Source organism: Hypanus sabinus, chromosome 31 (assembly GCF_030144855.1).
Source record: "Hypanus sabinus isolate sHypSab1 chromosome 31, sHypSab1.hap1, whole genome shotgun sequence".
NCBI classification, from domain to species: domain Eukaryota; kingdom Metazoa; phylum Chordata; class Chondrichthyes; order Myliobatiformes; family Dasyatidae; genus Hypanus; species Hypanus sabinus.
In genome coordinates this window covers 11716826-11723021 of record NC_082736.1, presented here as the reverse complement: position 1 = coordinate 11723021, position 6196 = coordinate 11716826, and the positions used below count along the sequence as shown (strand labels likewise).

At 48.3% G+C, this 6196-nt stretch overlaps 1 non-coding gene across 1 annotated transcript; it reads right to left on the bottom strand.

Moving 5' to 3' along the window:
* Window positions 1-3690: 3690 nt before the first annotated feature.
* Window positions 3691-3762, bottom strand: trnag-ucc (transfer RNA glycine (anticodon UCC)). The gene has a single exon. It is a non-coding gene; the product is annotated as a tRNA-Gly (tRNA).
* Window positions 3763-6196: the final 2434 nt, after the last annotated feature.

Sequence of the window (6196 nt, the reverse complement as noted above, 5' to 3'; positions counted from 1 at the left end):
GATAAATGTTCAATCAGGCCGGAATGGGAGCTTTGCACAATGAACTGCTGAAATGGAAGCGATTCCGAGGCCTCTCCCGTCGCACGGAAAGAAGTGCATGTGTGAAAAGCGCCGGTGCAACAACAGTCAACGAACAACTTCGAGGTGACCATTTGAAATATCCTGTGCTCGGACAAACCAATGTCAAATCGCTCTGTCGCATTGGTTTCTTGTTTGTTTCCCAGTTAGTATCCCCGTCTGTCACGGGGAAGACGGAGGATAATTTCCCCGACAGGAAATGGTTTTGCTGTTTCCATAAATGTAATTGCAACTCGGATTTTCGAAGTAAATTGAAAAGGTTTAAAGAGGTTAAATCAGAGTTTGGCGTTCAAGTGATCGGTTCTTTTGGGATGTGGAACTGTCGATCTGCAGTGAACCCGGGAAGGGAGAGTCACCCGATAGGAATGGACTTTGTGTTCAGCTTCGTGAAATCTCCCCTCAGCGACTCTATCTCAGAGTCATTCGGCGGAACACGCGGTGACAGTGAACAATTTTTTCCGGAAATATTTGCTTCAGCCGCCTCTGCCACATTTTAAAGGTAAAACAAAGGATGGTGTTACGCTCGATTTAAGGTTTCCAGTTGAAAGAGTCAGAAAGGAGAGGGCGAGTGGAATCGGTGCCTTCACCCAGCTCAGGCCACCCTGCAGAGACTCCGTGAGACTCCTTCCGTCTAACTACGAGGTCGGAGGTGTGAAAGGTCATCGACCTGAAACGTGAACTCTGTATCTCCCTCCACAGACGCTGCCCATCCTGCCGAGTATTTCCGGCAGTTGAAGCTTTTAGCTCAGGAACAGTCATGTTTCGATGATCTCGGGATCGGTGCTGTCCTCATCCGTCCCGGGATACCGTGATTACGTCCCAAGTAAAATGTCCTTCTTTGAGGATTGTGTACTTGTGGCCGAATGTTTTATCAATGCACTGGGAATCTTATTGGTATTCTCGCTTTTAATTCTGACAAGTATGCGGTTCCAGCGTTTTCTGTTTTATATTATCGGCTACCCCCTGATGCAAACCATGCAAAACAGATTGTAAAAAAGCCGGGTCACAGCATCGATTACCATTCAGCATTTTCCAACACCGGAATGGACCAATTATGGCGGACTTCTTCAATTTGTCTCCGTGACGCAGTCGGTGAGCGCGTTTGGCTGTGAACTGAAATGTTGTTGGTGGAGCCCACCCGGGGACGCTCGTGATCCAGTAGTTTTTGCTGCGCGTTGTCTTTCAAGCTGGGAAACGCTCCGCTGTCCGGAGACCGGCGTTTCCTGCTACAGTGCCAGCACGTTCTGTGGGAATTAATATTGTTTTTGTCAGTTACCGACATACAGTGAAATGCTGCTCTTTCACACTGTTCTTAGTGATCATATCATTACACAGTGCATTGAGAGAGAACGATATAAAACAATAACAGAATGCAGAATAAAATTTAACAGCAATAGAGAAAGGACAGTGCAGATAATTAATTAAGTGTAGCATCATAACACGGTGGATTGCGTGATCAAGTGTCTTATCCTACTCGGAACCATCTGGATACCAGACCCAAACAGCTCCCTTCTACCACCATTCACTTCTGTCTGGCGGAACTTGTCCCCACTCAATATTTTCTCCTTCGACTCCCGCCATTTCCTACAAATAATAGTGGTAGCCACAGACATTGGCATTGGTCCGAGCTCTAACTGTTTGTTTGTTTGTCGGCTACTTGGGAAAGTCTATCTTGCAAGCCTACATTGGCATCTCTCCCTAACATTTCCTGCGCAACGTAAACGACTGCAATGCTGCTGTTTCCTGCTGAGCTCATCCACTTAATTAACTTTGCCTCCAACTTCCACCCTGCACAAATTTTTACCTGGCCCATATCTGACACCACCCTCCCTTTTCTCGATCACTCTGTCTCTATCTCTGAAGACAGTGATGTCTATTATGACCACGTAGATTCTCACAGTTACCTGAAATATAACTCTTCCCACCTCGTTACTTGTAGAAATGACTCTTTCTCCCCTCAATTCTTCCGTCTTCGCTGCATCTGCTCTCAGGGTAAGGCGTTTCATTCAAAAACAAAGGGGATATCGTTGATTTTTTTTCCAAACAAACTGGTCTCTCATTCGCCACCATCAAAGCTGTCCTCAACATAATCTCTTCCATTTTGCTCACGTCTGCCAACACCGCATCCTCACGCCCTCCAGCAAGGATAGGGTTGGTATTGTCCTCACCTACCTACCCCCAGTCTCCGCCTCCAGCTCTGTAACTTCCGTCATCTCCGGCGGGATCCCACCACCAGTCACATCTTCCCCTCCCCCTCTACTTTCTGCAGGGATTGCTCCTTATGTGAACCCCATGTGCGTTCGTCCCTCCCACCGCCCTTTCTCGTAGCACTTACCCTAGTGAGTGCAACAAGGGCGACACCTACTTCTACACATCCACCCTCATTACCATTCAGGGCCCCAAGCAATCCCTCCAAAAGGCGACACTTCACCTGTGAGTATTTTACGGTCATCTGCTGTATCGAGTCCTCCCGGTGTGGCCTCAGAATATCGCTGAGACCTGACACAGATTAGGAGTCCATTTCACCGAGCATCTACACTCAGTCCACCAGTAAAAGCGGCATCGCCCAGTCGCCTCCTACTTTAATTCCACTTCCTATTCCAGTTCCAACATTGTAGCCCGTGGCCAAAGGCCTAATGTACTGTCCGCTGAGGCCACACTCAGGGTGGAAGAGCAACACATTACATTTGTTCTGGGTGGCCTCCCTTTGGTGGTCCTACCCCTTTTCTTTCTTTCATGGCCTTCAGCCGTCTCCTATTAGATTCCCTGTTCTCCAGCCCAGTATCCCTTTCACCAATCAGCATTTCAAGTCTTTAATTCATTAGCGGCTCCCCTCACCCCGCCTGTTTGGCCTATCACCTCGTGTTTCTTCCTCCCCTCCCCTCATCGTCTAACTCTGATCCCTCATCGGTTTTTTCTCCAGTCCGGATGAAGGGACTCGGCCCGAAACGTCGACTGTTTTTTTATACAGATGCTGCGTTGCCAGCTGAGTTGCTCCAATATTGTCTCTGCCACTTGAAATTACATCATCTGCTGTTTTCTCTTTGTGCTCCACACTAACATATTCATGTGCCGATCTGAGAACATCGTACACCTTTCCGTCTCTGAACCTGGCAGCCAGTTCCAAGCAGCCACCCTGTTCCGTCCAAAAAACGTGACCCGCACATCTTCTTTAAACTCTCTCCCACTCCGACCTTAAATTCATTCCCTCCAGAATACTGCACCTGTAAACCAATTCTGGCTATCTGCACAACCTATGTCTCTCAGAATTTTCTACATCATAATTTGGTCAAGTTTACTTGCAGGCTCCGATATTCCACTGAAGGCAAACAAACTCAAACAATTTAATCAGGCAACGCTTTGCAAATCGTGCCGATCCCTCTTGTAAAGTGCCCATTCTTGTAGAATCTGGAATAGAGTCAGAACGGGATTTAACGGGAAAATCCTGGGAGGTTAATTCCATCTCTGATCCACGACACATTGAATGATAATTAATGAATCAACCTTACACTTACAGCGTGAGTGGATTAGGGTCACTTGGCCCTTGGAGTTCTCTGTAGCTCGTGTCTATTTAAGAGGTTTATTTCTTATGTAGCCTAAAACTGTCCAACCTGCGATGGCCGGGAATCGAGCCCGGGTCAACTGCTTGGAAGGCAGCTATGCTCACCACTATACCACCATCGCTCAATGACGTTGCAAAAGATTTGAGTAGTCAGGCGTCTCCATTAGTTCCCTGTGACTCCTTCACTCTCCAATTGTTTTCTGCCGGATCATTCCTCACCCTGCTGCAGGTCCTATTTCGGTAAATTAATGTCGCCATCCACAACAAACCGGAGATATACAACCCGCGGCGAGCATACGCCAGGAATCAGACTGAGTTAGAACCGCATCGAAGAACTACAAACGCTTGTACTAATGGGGTCCTTCCTCGCGCATCGCCAAATGGATAAACAAACTATGTTTATAATTGTCCTTTCAAACCACACGCTGATGGGAGCCCTTCCCTTGGACAGACCTTGAACAGAGTAAGTGACTGAGACGCTAAAGAATCCTGACACTCCTCCTGTCACACAGTGAGAAGGGGATGAATAAAAAGCGCCAGATCCGCACTTAACAAGCAGACGTCAGGGTGACTCTGTGAGTTCTCCGGTACCCTGAAATCCCTGTGACAGATTCCATATACACAATAGACAATAGGTGCAGGAGTAGGCCATTCGGCGCTTCAAGCCAGCACCGCCATTCAATGTTCTCATAGCTGATCATCAGTAGCCCATTCCTGCCTTCTCCCCATATTCCTTGACTCTGCAATCTTTAAGAGCTCCATCTAACTCTTTCTTGAAATCATCCAGAGAACTGGCTTCCACTGCCTTCTGAGGCAGAATATTCCATAGATCCACAACGCTCTGGCTGAAAAAAGTTGTTTTTTTTTTTCCTGAACTCCGTTCTAAATTGCGTATCCTTTATTCTTGAACTGCGGCATCTGGTTCTCGACTCCCCCAGCATCGGATACATGTTTTCTGCCTCTAGCGTGTCCAATACCTTAATAATCATATGTTTCAATCAGATCCCCTCTCATCCTTCCAAATTCCAGTGCATACAAGCCCAGTCGCTCCAATCTTTCAAAATATGTCAGTCCCGCCATCCCGGGAATTAACCTCGTGAACCTACACTGCACTCCCTCAATAGCAAGAATGGCTTTCCACAAATTTGGAGACCAAACCTGATGAAGGAGGCCTGGGAAGGAGGGAAGATATAAAAAAGAACGCAGCCTTAAGAAGCGGGCAGCTTTGTTTGCGGCAGCGGATTGCGCCGGGAGCAGAGTGTAGGGCTTGGGCTGAGGGGGCTTAGGCGGAAGAGGGCACAGTAGTCTTATCTTTTAGTTCTTGTTATTTTCAGTTATTTGGGAAGTATGAGTGTGAGGGCAGCTTGTTGTTCTCCGTGTCGGATGTGGGAGGTCCTGGAGTCTCCGAGCCTTCTGAACTTCCACATCTGCGCCAGGTGCGCCGAACTGCAGCTCCTGAGGGACCGAGTTAGGGAGCTGGAGCTGCAGCTCGATGACCTTCGCCTGGTCAGGGAGAGTGAGGAGGTGATTGAGAGGAGTTACAGGCAGGTGGTCACTCCGGGGCCACGGGAGGCAGATAGGTGATTCACGGTCAGGAAGGGGAAGAGGCAGGTACTAGACAGTACCCCAGTGGCTGTACAGCTTGACAATAAGTACTCATGTTTGAGTACTGTTGGGGGGGACAGCCTACCTGGTGGAAGTGACAGTGGCCGGGCCTCCGGCACAGAGGACGGCCCTGTAGCTCAGAAGGGTAGGGATAGAAGAAAGAGGACCATAGTAATAGGGGAATCGATAGTCAGGGGTTCAGACAGGCGGTTCTATGGAGGCGAACGGGAGTCCCGGATGGTAATTTGCCTCCCTGGTGCCAGGGTTCGGGACGTTACTGATCGCGTCCAAGATATCCTGAAGTGGGAGGGTGAGGAGCCTGAGGTCATGGTACATGTAGGTACTAATGACATAGGTAGGAAAGGGAAAGAGGTCCTGAAACGAGAGTATAGGGGGTTAGGAAGGCAGGTAAGAAGAAGGACCGCAAAGGTAGTAATCTCGGGATTACTGCCAGTGCCACGCGACAGTGGAGGATGAATGCGTGGCTGTGGGATTGGAGCAGGGGGCAGGGATTCAAGTTTCTGGATCATTGGAACCTCTTCTGGGGCAGGCGTGACCCGTTCAAGAAGGACGGGTTACACTTGAATCCTGGGGGGACTAATATCCTAGCGGGGAGATTTGCTAGGGCTACAGGGCAGACTTTAAACTAGTAAGGTGGGGGGGGCGGTAATCAATTTGAGGAAACCATGGGAGAGGAGGTTAGTTCACCAGTAGAGCAAGTAAATAGACAACGTGTGATGGAGGAAAGGCAGGTGATGGAGAAGGGATGCGCTCAGCCCGAAGATGTAGGGGAGAAGAAAGAAAAGGATAATAAATTTGAATGCATTGTTAGATATGAAAAGAGAGGAGGGGTGAAGAGTATCTTAAATATATCTATTTTTAATGCTAGGAGCATTGTAAGAAAGGTGGATGAGCTTAAAGCGTGGATTGATAACTGGAATTATGATGTTG